The sequence below is a fragment of the Pinus tabuliformis genome, chromosome 5_1, assembly GCF_031772625.1.
Source record: "Pinus tabuliformis cultivar Carrire ecotype Pingquan chromosome 5_1, CPIR1, whole genome shotgun sequence".
NCBI lineage: Eukaryota > Viridiplantae > Streptophyta > Pinopsida > Pinales > Pinaceae > Pinus > Pinus tabuliformis.
Window position 1 is genome coordinate 593,184,817 of NC_142305.1, and position 16,479 is coordinate 593,201,295.

The 16,479-nt window shown below is 38.8% G+C and overlaps 1 pseudogene; it reads left to right on the forward strand.

Moving 5' to 3' along the window:
• The first annotated feature begins 7,491 nt into the window (after window positions 1-7,491).
• Window positions 7,492-7,701, forward strand: LOC149166263 (cytochrome b-c1 complex subunit 6-1, mitochondrial pseudogene; annotated as a pseudogene).
• Window positions 7,702-16,479: the final 8,778 nt, after the last annotated feature.

Genomic DNA, 16,479 nt, shown 5'->3' on the forward strand with positions numbered 1-16,479 from the left:
ATCGACCGAAATCAAATGTGTTAGTTTCAGACCGGCCCCCGACCAGAAAAGGCTCCATCGACGAGCTCGTGGCCATTCAAAAAACTACAGCATGTGGTTTTCCTCTGTAAAAACAGGTACCTGTGAATTTTCTCAATACATGGCTATCAGCGCAACAATTGCCAGGGCTTCTCAGCAATCTCTGCAGGAAGTTAGCATACCATCCGCAGAAAGATCTAAAAGAAAGGAACTGGAAAGCGCGGAACAACCTCCAGTCCCCCAAAAAAAAATAGGTGTTTATCCATAGTTACACCGTTAACCTTGGAAAAAGGAATTTTTGAGCGGAATGCCAGACAGCAGTGAGCAGGTATCAGTTCAGCATCAAAAAGGGTCAGTTCAGCATTAAAGAGCATCAAAACAAATCAAAGAGTATCAGTTTAGAATTAAAAGCAAAGCAGATCAGCAATAAAGGATGTCAGAGCAGAGTTAAAGAGTATCAGGTCGGCATTGAAGAAAATCACATCAAAATTAATGCATTAGCTAAGACAGGCAGTCGGCGCAGAGCTACTACAGAAGACAACTGCAAGCTGAACCCTAAAGGCCTGCCTCCAGCACAACATCAGTCAGCCGTTTCTATTTTACTTGTAAACTCTTATTAGTTAAACCTAGATATGATCTCACAACTGTTATGAGATATAGGTTGTACATATTTTGTTGTATAAATACCCACTCCATTAGAGTTTTGGAGTGGTCTGTGGTGTGTGAATTTCTTAGACTATGTTGTAATACTGAATATTTTGGAATAAAGAGCTGTTGGAAACATCAAATGTTGTCTGGCCTACTGGATGAAGAATTGAAGTAGAGGACTTGTCACAGAATTCTTGAATCAACCTCCGGATCAATAAGTCCCCTATATCTTGTGTTTTACAGTTTTCTAGTTTACTATATCATCTGTGTTTCATAATTTGAATGGTAAAGAAAAAGGTTAATTTCAGAATTTTCTTGATTGCACTCTGTATTCAGTCTTTATTATTCTTTGTGTTTTCTTTAGAATTAGAATAAACAGTGAACTCTTAATTGCTCTTGTTTCTTGATTCTCTCATGTTGATTATTTGTTAAAGAATTCTTAACTGCTCTTTGTCAATAATCATCCATTTTCCCTCTTTCAATATGTTGAAGGATTCTTAACTACCCTTCACCCATTTGAGCCCATTCCATCTGCTTTCAATCCTTCATTTGTTCCCTGTTTGACTACCTTTCTCTGTGAAGCCATCCTATGTTAAGAAACCAAATCCTGAAAGCCATCTTCTTTGACTCCATCATGCCCAATGGACTAAACTATTCAGTCTTACCTCACTGTTCTATCGAATCTCACCGCCCAAACCCAAAACAAAACCCTTGAACTTCATAACTAGCCTAATACCTTTCAAAAACAAAGGTAAATCATAAAGAGAGAGCCCTCTCTGGATGCAGATTGGCTAGATTCTATATCTAAAAGATTGGTTTGTGGTTACCTCGGCAGTATTCCCTTTCTTACAACTTTTGGTAAAAACCTGAGTGATAACAGGTACTGTGCAAGGACTCAAGCTCTCCTTAATCAGCCCTTTGTCAAGCAATTCTTGCACCTGCTTTCTAACCTCTTCATTTTCTGTAGGAGTCATTCTGTAAGCTACTTTGTTAGGTAGACTTGCTCCAGGTGTCAAATCTATATGATGGCTAATTCTTCTAATGGATGGCAACTCATTTAGCAAATCATCAACAATAATATCACAATAATTCTCCAACATTTCTTGAATTTCAATGGGTAAATCAAAAATTTTAGTAGAAGTCATTATTATCTTGGGCTTGCAAATCACAGCAAAATTTACCTCATTCTCTTCAATCTGCTTCAAGTATTCCTTTCCTCCTAATAACAGAGTTTTTGGATCAGTCTTCTTTCCTGGTACATTTTCTTCTTGCAGAGGCAACAACGTATGATTGACACCATCCTTTCCAAACTTGTAGGTGTTTCTTTTTCCATCATGCATGGCTCCTCTGTCATATTGCCAAGGCCTTCCAAGCAATATGTGACACACTTCCATTGGCAGCACATCACAAACAATTTTGTCTTTATACTTGCCCACCTGAAATTCCACTTCACATTGTTCATTTACTAACAGTTGATGTCCCTTTTGCAACCATGACACCTTGTAAGGTGTTGGATGTTTCATTGTTTTCAGCTTCAATTTCTCCACCACTTCTGTAGAGACCAAATTATCAATGTTGCCACTATCAATGATCATCTGGCAACACTCACCTTGGACTTTACACACTGTCCTGAATAAAGTCTTTCTTTGTGATGGTTCAACCACCTCCTTTGCTGACTTGAGCAAAACTTTATTAACTACCAAATATTCTCCTCTCTCTGGTATATTTTCTTCTTTTGTCACTATTGTTGCTAGTGCTTCTCCTTCAGCTTGAGCAACAATGGCATTCCTCTGATTTGTTTCTGCATTCTCTGGGCACTCAAAAGCTCTGTGTCCCAGTTTGTTACATCTGTAACATCTTATTTCTCTGCCTCTTCCTCTGCCTCCTCTTCCTCTAGAAAAACTCCCTCTGCCTCTTGCATCACCTCCTGTGGGTGCATGCTGGGTTGAGCTGCTGCTAGCTCCATCTTTAGGTGTTGTAGATCTCCCTCTACCACCTTGACTTCCCCTTCCTCGAAAAGTACCTCTCCCTCTGGCAGACTACTTCCTCATGAGTTTTTCTTCAGCTTTCAGTGCTATATGATAAGCTTCCTCTACTGTTTTAGGAGACAGTAGACTTATCTCATCTTGAACATCCATCCTGAGACCATTCACATATCTAGCCACCTTCTTAATTGTTTCCTGGGCTTCTCCAGCTCTTATGCTCAGCTTGTAGAATTCCTCTGTGTACTCTTTCACTGTCAAAGACATCTGTCTAAGATTCTGCATCTGTTTGAACAAGGTTTGTTGATAATTACTTGGTAGAAACTTACCTCTTAGCTTTGCTACCATCCTGCTCCAATTCTTGATTGGTTGCTTGCCAAGTTTCTTCCTATCTGCTTGCACACCATCCCACCAAAGCGTTGCATGGCCTTTTAACTTGGTGACAACAAACTTGACTTTCTTCTCATCTTTTGTTTCTTCATAATCGAAGAATTTCTCCATGCCATTAATTCTTCAAGATTCAGTCCTCCTTCATATATTGGAACCTCGGTCTTTGGCCTGGCTGTGGATCTCACACTGACTGAAAGAACCTCATTTCAGGAGTAACTGCTACAGCTTCTTCCTCTGCAGCTTCAATCTCAGGTTCACTAACATCTCCATCATCTATATTTCTGCCTGTTGTTAATGCATCCAACCTAGCTTGCATTTGTTGCACAGCTTCCATTACTTCAGCGTTTGCAATAGGCCGTCCTCTTCCACCATGTCCATGTCCTCTTCCACCACGTCCACGTCCTCTTCCAACTCTGAAAGCCATATTAACTTTCCTTCTCTTGCTTCTAAGATTCAATTCAATATCAAAAGGGGGCTTTGATACCACTAATGGTGGCCTGGGTGCAGGCGATATAGACAAGCTCTTAAATCTTGCTACAATTTCTTCTATATCTAGTTGAATTTCTCCTTTTGCATCTATTGGCGTATCAGTCATCTACATCCACATGGTTTTTTTCCTCTGATCACCCCAATCCTTGTTATCGGCGGAAATTTTCTACACAAAGCCTTATACTCTATCGGGACTGTAATTCCAAAGGAATTACGCAAGAACACTCTCGACACTTTAAAAATGAGGAACCTGCGTTTTCAACGCAAAATACACTATCGGCGGGAATTTTTGTTCCAAAGGAACAAAATACACTATCGGTGCTTTTAACCACAGTCGCGCATTCAAACAGTCTTTGTGTTAATTCCAAAGGAATTACACTATCGGCGCAGTAATATTCAAAGTATTGCGTTATACGCAATATACACTATCAGCCCCTTTCAACGCTCCTTCTCCAATGCGATAACACGTGGTGTTATCGGAGATCGCAATTGGCGACTCCACTGTTCCAAAGGTCTGGCTCTTCCCGCTCCGACCTTGCGATGCGATAACAATCGCGGACCCGATAACTTATTAAAGCCTCCCTATAACGTTTTGGCTCCGATAGTGTCGCGCTATTGGAGTTTGGCGTTTTCAATGGTCTTCTGCTCCACTTAAAGTCATGCGATGCGATATTGGTTCGGACCTAATATGGGTATGAGCCAAATCTAATAAAGTTTTAGGTCCAGAACTATACTCCGGCTAAGTGATTTTTCCTGATTTCTCTGTGTAAAACATAGTTTTATCTGCAAGACTTAACAATGCATTTAAGAAGAACAGTTGCCCGATATATGGGGAAAACTGTACCAATAAGATTAATTCACATATATGACAGGAAAATAAGGCCGGATTATCATTAACAAACTCAGAAGGAAAGAAACACCATCAAATACATATGCAAATATATCAGTTAACAAAGAACTGTAAGTTCCTTTGCACAGAGAGAATTCTTCAAGAACACAATGCCTCCGGGGCCTTCTGCTATAGTGCATCTCGCTATCTTATTTATAATTAATAGATAGAGCCTTCTCGGTCATTATCCTTTACAAAATCATGGCTTTTACATAAGTGATTTAAAGCAATAAAGCTACTACAGCTTATCATAAAGCATCTTATTACAACTTTGATCTTTATTCTTAACTTTATCATTATCCTAAGCTAGGAAAGCATGGAAATTTGCTAGCTAAAGGACCCCACTCCCTTGCCTGTAGATTTTTTTTGGATTTTTGGAATATATTTGAAGACTTTTTCCTCTAATTCACAAGCTCCTGCACCAGTTTCCATGATAAATATGGTGTCTTTTTGTTATGAATTCCTCTATAACTATGTTAAATCATGTGTATGAGTTATTAATATTCTTCAATGTGTTTAATGTGTTTCATGTAATGGAATTCATGGTTAAAATGAATAATTATTCTTCATATTTTTTTAGTTTACTTAAAATTTCACTCCCTATCATAAATCGAATAATGTTATCACCAATCATTCATCTTACTCTCATATTTGAGATCATGGGCAATCATGAGATAATTGTTGCAATTGATTTAACAAGTGAGTTTCTAAATTTAATTCGAAGACCAACATTTTCAACCTTCGATATTATTGGCATCATAACCTATCCTCCATGTTGAGGACAAATTGGAGGTTGCACACTACCAAACCATCACTAGGAGGGTCATATGTTGTATCTAATTTATCCTTGAGGCCGTTTGTAGCCCTAGTTCATTGTCTTTTTTCTTCCATGGGCCCTATAATAGGTTGGGCCATCCATATAATTAGTGAATTGACGAGTGCGGACTACCTCCAATGAATAGGTAGTTTAATTAAATCATAGTAAAATTACCACTTCCACTAACTCACAGTTGATTTGTCAATGCATTTTGACATCCATTGAATCAATACTTTCATGTAAAGTTTAGTTATCTCATTATTGCATTTAATATTGCATTCCATTTACTTGTCAAAGCCTTGTAAAATATATATTACTATAATCTATTTTTAAGGTCACGACCAAGCCAAACACTAAATTGGTGTTTGAGACCCCCTTGTTTGTGGGACAAGTGACCCACCTCTGCGCAACGATTTCACTGCTAAGTCTTAATGAAGGCATACACTCTACCCCCTCTGATTTTGAACCTGTGACCTCTTAGGAGGAAACACATGGTCTTAATCATTAGGCCCACTCAAGCTGTATACAATATCACTTCCTTGCGAGAGCATTGTTTACAATATCCCATTCATTGGTGAAAGCATCATATATAACACAACATTCACTTGAGAAGATATATAAAACATAAACAACTATAAAGGCTTAGAATAATACATGGTCTATTCACCTCTTAATATTTGACAACTTGAATACATAAACAATTTACATCATTCATTTGGATAAAATATTTTTTTGAGTAATTGTTGATTATTACCTCTTAATCATTCTATTTTATCTCATAACATACACTCTGCTTAATTATAATAATAAACCCTTAATTTTAAAATTAAATAAAATATATGAATGACAATGCTCTCATGATTATCATATTCACCAACTACTCACCCCAACCCAACAAAATCATTTACTTTGAAGTCAAACCAAAATAAAAGTATATAATGTTTTGGCAAAACTAGTTGTTATTGAAAATATTAATTGAAATGTTAGGATTCACCAACTACTTACCCAATAATATCATTTACTTTGGATACTATATTTTTATGAGTAATTTTTTATTATTATTTCTTAATCATCATGATTTATCTCCTAATATGCACTATTTAATTTATAACCATAAGTATTTAATTTTAAGATAAATGAAATATGTGAATTATTATACTTTTAATTTAAAAGAGTAAGTATTTAATTACATCGAAACTATGATAGGTTTCGATAGGCAGATTCAACCAAATTTTGTCTTTCTCTGTCCAATAATTTTTAAACATGTGAGAAAACACAAAAATTAGTCAAACACCACAGTTCAAAGTTTCAGCAATGTACAATCCTTACTTTGTATTTTGTAATGGCATTAAAAATTTTGGAAATTACATCAAAAAAATTCCTTCTATAATGACATCGCAAATTTTGGAAATTGCATCATGATTCGCAAATTTTGGAAATTGCATCATGATTCTGGGTAATACCTAAGAATATTGAATAAAATCAAGAAAAGCAGAGGATCAAGACATAAACACATAAACGCCAGCTGGAAACTTTACTTTCGTATAGTGGACATGCTTTTTCCATACGTACATGCCTTCTTTTCATGGCTTGCACAAGAAAGAATTTCAATTTTGTTCATGAGTGGTATTTGCGGTTTTTGTGTGCCCTGCGAGATCAGGTTGAGAATTATAAATAACTGCCAATTACAAAGGGTTTGGGCCATTTTAAACATTGCAAGTAAAGATTGACGCTGTAATTTGATCTATGAAGGGGTTTGTGGAAGTCAACAAAGATATTTTTACAATTCTGAGCAAAGAGCGAATTTTAAAGACAAGTTTTTTTTCTCAAAATGGTTCAAGCCGCAAAGTGTTGCGAAGAGAACTTAATTATGATTAATGAATTATTACTCAGTGAGATGTCGTGAGGGCGTTACTAAGGTTGTTCATAATTTGACCTTAGTTATATCGGGTGTTCCGGCATTTGACAGAAATTCAATTAGACTTATGTAAGAAAGATGTCGGACAATGATCATCTGAATGCAGATTCTCAAGGTGTCCACAACCACTCTCAACAGTAGCAACATGGTTACTATGTGCGTAGGCAACAACACATGGTAAGCTGCATAGTCGGAGTTTGACAGGTGGTTAATTGAAGACATCAACATTCGAGTTATTTGTGTGTGTACATGGAGGCGTCAGTAAGACGTCGCTGGGGGCTGAGATTTGTGAAGGAGGGAGCCCTTGGTGTAATCGGGAGCGCATTCATCAGTTGTCAAAATGTCAGATGAGGAGCCCGTTGATCCCAAACATGGAGTTGAGGAATCCTGCAAGCCGAAGTGTGTAAAACCGCTTCTTCAATACCAGGCACGTGTGAAAAGGATTGAAGAAGATGAAACCGGGCATAAGAATTGTATTGGACAGTACTTCGACTATTGGCGCTGTGTTGACAAATTTGCTTCACGCAAAATAATCAAGAAATTAAAATGACCAGGCATGCAAATGAATTGAAAATTATAGAAATGCTTTTGGGCAATTTCCAGAGATTTTCTTATTCCCATCAACAACAACGACAAAGTATGCCAATCATTTAATCCCATCATTTGGACCACTGTCACCAAAGTTCACAAGATCTTAAATCTCCAAAATTGCATTGCCCGTAGATTAAACTTAACATTACCAGATGAACGCCTTCCTAAAACAACCTATCGAAGGACTTGTTTCTTGAACGTTCCTACTGGAGACTTGTCTACGTATTTTCAGGTGGTCTAATATTAAAAAAGAAAATGTTACTGGTGCTTTTAAAATTTATGCCAAAGTGTGAATAGAATAAGTATTCTTATGAGCTATGCAATATTGTTCTCTTTCTTTATTTGATACCAGACTATAAGTTTCTTCTAGAATTTTTATTACAAACTTATTAGGAAAGAGGTAATCTAATGAAATAATGATGCTACGAACACAAGGAAGGTAGCTAAGTTTGCACAGGAATAAACAAGATTTCAGGAGAGTTTATTCCATGCTAGATTGAGCGTGTTTACTTGAAGCACTTCAATACTGTGCATTGTTACAGGATTGACCATAAAATCTTACATATTTTGGTTAAAGAAAGAAAAAAATTGAAAAGATATTTTGGGCAGCGAGCATATTAATGGAACCAGAGTAACGTGGAAGAAAAATGAGATGCGGATGCCCTGGAATAATACATAGACGAGTATAAGTGAGAGCAGTCTAGGTTCGTGCTGTTCATCATTTACGAGCAGAAGACTTATCAATTAAACATTCATCCCTTCAGAGCCACCCGAGATTTCATCATCGGCGTCATCGGCATTCGAACGGAAGGTTTCTACGCTGGAAAATACACCAGGTTCTTTTGCTCCATTTATGTCTTGTAATCTCGCTTTATTTTACTGCGTTTTTCCTTTCCAGTGTAAAGTTGGTGTCTATTTGGGAGGGTTTCTAGTAGGATTGAGTCTTTTGCCACGAGTGGGTTCCTGTCGTAATACCTAATTCTATCCAGGCTGAGCTGGGTTGCGAGTAATAAATTCATAACTTCGCATGCATTAGACTCTTAGTTTTGAACTTCGGGTATATAACCAGTTTTCACCTCGACTGCGGGCATCCACTGTTCCTCCCGCGTACTCCAGCAGCAGGAACGTATATTCGACGAGGTCGCATTTTCCGGGGATATCTCGAAGACTTAAAATGCGATTTTGCGACTAGTCGCAAATACAGTGGAAAGGAACTGCGACTGGTGAAGGTCGCATAGTCGCATATTTGGCCAGGCTGCATTGTCCGGTGGCATCTCTAACACTCTAGAATGCGATCTTGCGACCAGTCGCAAATACGGTGAAGAGAGATAACTGTCCACGGAGGAAACCCATGGTGGGAGTCTTTGCGAGGTGAATTGCATTGTATTGGTTTGATATATTCTCGCCCCATCCGTCCAGTGTTACCCCGAAACCATGCAAATATCATGTTACTCCATAGCCCAAGGGGATTGTTACTGGATCATGTAACAAACTTTGACCACTTGGACACCGTCATGTTGAAATTGTAATTTCAACTGCAGCAAAAATTAAACAGCAGCATCAAACTGTTTTTCCTTATCCTTGCGATGCGATGAGATTGCAGATCCCAAATCGCAAGTATGCTTGGAGCCTCCGTGTTCACTTGATTTCTCCGATTGCGATGGTGCGATCACCATATGTGTGTGCTCCAATTTTGTGTTCCGACCAAATGAGATTCTGCGATGCGATCCATTTGAAGTCAATGGTTGAAGTACAGGCCAGCATTAAATGAAATTTTAGGTGAAGTAAAAGTTTTACTTACCGCCAGTAAATGTTAGTAAAACAGTAAATGGAATTTACTGTGGGTTGGTAAGTTTTGATGAAATTTTTAATATTGTTTCAGCCGGAGTATGGGCACAAGTAAAGGCTGATAAAAACATTTAATTCTATTGTTTTACCGAAGCATGGCAAGTGAAAACTGATGTAAGTTCTTTTGTTTTGTTTTATTGTCATATATATATGTAATGTTCCTGTATTCGATGTAGTATGTATTGTAACCCACGCAGCAGCGTGAAGAAAAGTTTTTTTTGCAAAGAAGGCACAGCAGTGCAGAGGTGAAGTAAATTGTAATTGAAAGGGATGCACAGCAGTGTGATGTAAAGAAGGAGCACGCAGCAGCAGTGAATGAAACAAGTAGTAAATGTAAATGTAAAGTTTTCTTTAAACAGTGAATGTAAAAGAGATCTTTACACACAGCAGTGTAAAATCTCAGGAGAAGACAGAGTAATTCCTTTTGTTAAATGTTCTTGGTGAATCCCTCTGAGAGAGAGGAAGAAGTTTGTAACAGCAGTTGCTTTTATTAATGAATATAAATTTGTTTGTGTGTGAAATCTCTGTCTACTCAAAGAAATTTTAAAGCTTCCCTGTGCTAAGATCCTGTGTGTTTAAAACAGTGTGTTTAAAACAGAGCATTGTTCTGCTCTGTTCAGTTTGGTTGTTTGTTTTTGGGATTTTAACAGAAAAATCCCCAACAGTGGTATCAGAGCTGGTCTAGGCTCTTTGAAGGGTTCAAAGAAGCTGAAGGAAGGATTCTTACTGCAGCAACTTCTCCAGCAGTGTGAAGACTCAGGCAAAAGAATCCAAGGTATTTCTCTTAAATACTTGACTGTATTTTGAAGCATAGTTAAGAGTGCAAAAATGGCTGGCACAAGCACCAGCAATAGCATGGGTATGCAGCTCCCACTATTTGATGGCAAAAACTATGACTATTGGGCAATAACAATGAAAGCCTTGTTTGCTTCCCAAGACTTATGGGAAATAGTTGAGGATGGTTTTGAACAACCAGCAGATGAAAATGAGTTTAATGCATTAACTCAGGGAGAGAAGGATCTGTTAAAGAGCCACAAGAAGAAGGACTCAAAAGCCCTCTTCTTCTTGTATCAGGCAGTGCATGGAAGCGTGTTTCCAAGGTTAGCAGCAGCTAAGACATCCAAAGAAGCATGGCAAACTCTTAAAACAGCCTATCAAGGAATGGAGAGAGTGAAGACAACAAAACTGCAGTTGCTGAGGAAAGATTTTGAGAACCTGTGCATGAAGGAGTCAGACAATATTGACTCATTCTTCACTCAAGTAATTGGCCTGGTCACACAAATAAGATCTCATGGAGAGATACTTGAAGAAAGGAGGATTGTGGAGAAACTATTGAGGTGCCTACCCTCAAGGTTCCATGTGATTGTCACCACCATAGAAGAGACAAAGGATCTCTCAAACTTTTTAGTTGATGAGCTTCATGCATCACTGATCACACATGAGCAGAGGTTGAGTAGAAATGAAAACTCATCTCTAGAGCAAGCCTTCAAGACCCAGATGTCCTTTGGAAGAGGAAGAGGTCAAGGGAGAGGAAACAAGAGAGGAAGAGACAGAAGCTAGAACAGAGGCGGAAGGAACAGTCCAGCAAATGCTCAAGGAAGAGGCAGCAATCCAAATCAGAACCAAGGTCAAGGCAGCAGCCAACAAGGAGGACAACATCATGCTCAAGGACAAAGGTATGAAAAACCCAATGTCCAATGTTATTATTGTAAAAAATATGGGCATTATGCCAGTGAATGTAGAAAGAAGCAGCATGATGTGAGTAATAGCTCTAGTGCAAATATTACTAGAGAAAATGTCAGCCAAGATAATGTATTGTTAGCTTGTAACATGGCTGAAACAAATAGTGAAGATATATGGTTTCTAGACTCCGGTTGCAGCAACCATATGACAGGAAACATAGCTTTGTTTTCTGCTTTAGATCAAAGTGTGAAGTCACAAGTCACACTTGGGACTGATAGCAAAATTTCTGTTATGGGTAAAGGAGAAATTAAAATATTTACAAAGCAAGGAGAAAGGAAAACCATAACAGATGTTTATTATGTTCCTGGAATGAGATGTAACCTCTTGAGTATTGGACAGCTTGTTCAAAAGGGTTACAATGTTTTCATTGAGAATGATGTATGCACCATCATGGATATTCCACCCAGCAAGCAATGCATTGCTGAAGTGAGGATGACGAGGAACAGAATGTTCCCTCTTAGAATAAGGGCAGATTTGAAAAACAAAGATGCAATGGCAGCAGTTACCCAAGAGGCTCTCCAAAGTGTGCCAAAGGATGAAAATTGGTTGTGGCACTTGAGATTTGGACATCTCAACTTTGGAGGTCTTAACTTGTTGAGCAGAAAAGGAATGGTAAGAGGATTACCATTGATAGAGAAACCGGACAGCCTTTGTGAAGGCTGCATATTGGGAAAACAACACAGAGAAATTTTTCCATCAGGGAAAAGCATAAGGGCAAAGGCACCCTTAGAAATTGTCCACTCAGATTTATGTGGACCAATGCAAACCCCATCTTTAGTAGGCAGCCAATATTTTCTAACATTTATTGATGATTTTACAAGAAAAACTTGGGTTTATTTCTTGAAGAATAAAAGTGAAGTGTTTGAAAAATTCTGAAATTTCAAAGCACTTGTAGAAAATCAAAGTGGGCTGCGCATCAAAGTTTTGAGAACAGACAGAGGAGGTGAGTATATCTCCAAGGAATTCCTACATTTTTGCAGAGAAAATGGAATTCACAAGCAATTTACAGCAAGGTACACTCCACAGCAAAATGGAGTTGCTGAAAGGAAGAACAGGACCATCATGGATATGGCGAGGAGCATGTTGAAGGCAAAGCATTTGCCAAATGATTATTGGGTTGAAGCCGTAAACTGTGTTGTATATATCTTGAATAGGTGTCCTACAAAAGCTGTAATGAACAAAGTGCCGGAAGAAGCATGGAGTGGGAGAAAGCAAGGAGTCACCCACATGAAAATTTTTGGATGTGTGGCCTATGCACACATTCCTGATCAGCTAAGGAGGAAGTTGGACAGCAAAGGGGAGAAATTTATCTTCATCGGATACAGTGAGGAATCCAAGGCTTACAGGTTGTATATCCCATCCACCAAGAAGTTCTTTGTGAGCAGAGATGTTCAGTTTATTGAGGAGGAAGCTTGGGATGGAAACATAGAGAAAACAGTTAATGTTAAAAACTGTTTGTCTCATGATGAAGATGATGAGGAAATGGTAGAAATACATCCCCAAACAGGAGCGCCAACACAAGGACAGCAAAGAACACCCTTGAGGAGAAATGAGAGTGCTTCTCCAAGCACACCACAAGGAGGAAATTCAAGTGCATCTTCAAGCACTTGCACACCAAGTGAAAGAGGTAAGAAATTCAGAAACTTAAGTGACATTTATAATGAAGGAATGAATTTCTTATTTGCCTTGTATTGTCATGTTGATGATCCTATTCATTTCGAAGATGCTATTAAAGATAAGAAATGGATAGAAGCTATGGATGAGGAGATTAATGCCATAGAAAGAAACAAGACATGGGATTTGGTTGAGCTACCAAAAGGTAAAGAAGTCATTGGAGTCAAATGGGTCTATAAGACCAAGTGCAATGCTGAAGGCAAAATTGAAAGACACAAGGCAAGGCTGGTTGTCAAGGGATACAAGCAGCAATATGGGAGAGATTATGAGGAGACTTTCGCACCGGTTGCAAGAATGGAAACCGTGAGAGCAGTGTTGTCCATAGCAGCACAAAACAAATGGAAAGTTTACCAAATGGATGTGAAGTCGGCATTCCTAAATGGAGTGTTAAAGGAGGAGGTTTACATTGAACAACCACTAGGCTATGAGAAGAAAGGCCAAGAGCACAAAGTGTGCAGATTGAAGAAAGCTCTTTATGGGCTGAAGCAAGCGCCAAGAGCGTGGTACAGTAGAATAGACTCCTATCTACTGGAAAATGAATTTGACAAATGTGAGGGAGAACCCACCGTCTACATCAAAGAAAAGAATGGCAAAATTTTAATTGTTGTCTTATATGTTGATGATGTGATTTTTACAGGTAATGATGACTACCTCATTGAAAACTTCAAATCAGTCATGAAAGAAGAATTTGAGATGATTGACATGGGTTTGCTGAGATACTTCTTAGGAATAGAAGTAGATCAAAATGAAAATGGAATTTTTATCTCTCAAGCAAGATATGTAAATGAAGTGTTGAGCAGGTTTAATATGCAAGAGTGCAAAGCAGCAATCACTCCCACAGTAATGGGATTAAAACTCAGCAAAGAGGACAGCAGCAAGGATTTTGATCCTAGTTTGTACAAGAGCATAGTTGGCAGCCTTATGTATTTAACTGCAACTAGGCCTGACATAATGTTTGCTGTTAGTTTGATTTCCAGATTCATGGAGAGGCCAAAAGAGGCACATTGGCAAGCAGCAAAAAGAATTCTGAGGTATGTCAAAGGTACAAAAAGATTTGGAATTTTGTATACCTTTCAAGAAAGTTCAGACTTAGTTGGCTACACCGATAGCGATTGGGCTGGAAGTGGAGATGATCGGAAAATAACATCCGTTTACGTTTTTCACATGGGTTCAGGAGCCATTTCATGGGCTTCCAAGAAACAGCCAATTGTGGCGTTATCTACAGCAGAAGCAGAGTACGTGGTAGCTACAGCAGCGTGTCAAGCGGTTTGGATGAGAAGAATGTTGAGGAGCTTAGGCCAAGAGCAGGCAAAAGCAACAGTTATTTTTTGTGACAATAGCTCAGCTATTGCGTTGTCCAAGAATTCTGTGTTTCACAAGCGAACGAAACACATTGATACAAGGTTTCACTACATCAGAGAATTGGTGAACAACGGGGAAATTGTTTTACTACATTGCAGGACTCAGGAACAAGTTGCAGATATTCTGGCAAAGCCATTGGACCAGAAAAGTTTTGAGTTTTTAAGGAAGCGTCTGGGTATGATTGATAACCCAACAGTTGAAATTAAAGGGGAGTGTTGAAATTGTAATTTCAACTGCAGCAAAAATTAAACAGCAACATCAAACTATTTTTCCTTATCCTTGCGATGCGATGAGATCGCAGATCGCAAATCGTAAGTATGCTTGGAGCCTCCGTGTTCACTTGATTTCTCCGATTGCAATGGTGCGATGCGATGCGATCGCATATCGCAGATCGCACCATATGTGTGTGCTCCAATTTTGTGTTCCGACCAAATGAGATTCTGCGATGCGATCCATTTGAAGTCAATGGTTGAAGTACATGCCAGCATTAAATGAAATTTTACGTGAAGTAAAAGTTTTACTTACTGCTAGTAAATCTCAGTAAAACAGTAAATGCAATTTACTGTGGGTTGGTAAGTTTTGATGAAATTTTTAATTTTGTTTCAGCGGGAGTATGGGCACAAGTAAAGGCTGGTAAAAACATTTAATTATATTGTTTTACGGAAGCATGGCAAGTGAAAACTGATGTAAGTTCTTTTGTTTTGTTTTATTGTCATATATATATGTAATGTTCCTGTATTCGATGTAGTATGTATTGTAACCCACGCAGCAGCGTGAAGAAAAGTTTTTTTTGCAAAGAAGGCACAGCAGTGCAGAGGTGAAGTAAATTGTAATTGAAAGGGATGCACAGCAGTGTGATGTAAAGAAGGAGCACGCAGCAGCAGTGAATGAAACAAGTAGTAAATGTAAATGTAAAGTTTTCTTTAAACAATGAATGTAAAAGAGATCTTTACACACAGCAGTGTAAAATCTCAGGAGAAGACAGAGTAATTCCTTTTGTTAAATGTTCTTGGTGAATCCCTCTGAGAGAGAGGAAGAAGTTTGTAACAGCAGTTGCTTTTATTAATGAATAGAAATTTGTTTGTGTGTGAAATCTCTGTCTGCTCAAAGAAATTTTAAAGCTTCCCTGTGCTAAGATCCTGTGTGCTTAAAACAGAGCATTGTTCTGCTCTGTTCAGTTTGGTTGTTTGTTTTTGGGATTTTAACAGAAAAATCCCCAACAGAATTGTGGTGTGTGCACACATACATGCAGAGAGTGCCACTGCCGTCAATCGTGGTGTGTGCACACATACATGCAGAGAGTGCCACTGCCGAGACAGACATGAAATGTTTAACTACAAACAAGCATGCGTTCACATGTTTGGCGGTTGACACCAGCAGCGCGAGGAAGGCCTTGGTTTGATGCCATTGGAGGGCAGTGGAGGCACTGTTTATACATGCGTTTGGAGGCACTGTTTATCGAGTCACAACGTCGCACTTTCAAGCGCTCTAGGTTTCCAAAGCTTCGAGCATCTCTAACACTCTAGAATGTGATCTTGCGACCAGTCGCAAATACGGTGAAGAGAGATAACTGTCCACGGAGGAAATCCATGGTGGGAGTCTTTGCAAGGTGAATTGCATTGTATTGGTCTGATATATTCTCGCCCCATCCGTCCAGTACTACCACCGCTACTAGCTTACCTTTCGGCAGCTTAGGGTGGTCGGCCAATTTCCATGTTGTTATGCCACTTTTCATATCGATACCAACAACTTCAAAAACACTACGAAAGTTCTTGGTTGAATGCAAATGAGCAGATGAAATGAAGTGAAAATGGTTGTGGGCGATAAATCAAGGTGGTTCCGACAGTCCGGTTTAATCTAGAGGCTTCTCGAGGGCTCGAATCGCTGCGTTTATCAACTTTATGAAAAGGATATTGACTAGACATTCAACCGCAAGCAGCAAGCACTTTGGAGTCTCTAACAACCCACTTCAACCATTGTGGAGGGCATATATTAGAGGCATCCATCCATCGACCGAGCTCAACTCCAAGGCATTATCAAGCCGCCTCATCATCAATCGATCAAGAACGCGGTTCGAGCAGTGTGGTTAGCAGTGAGCAGTGCAAAAGCA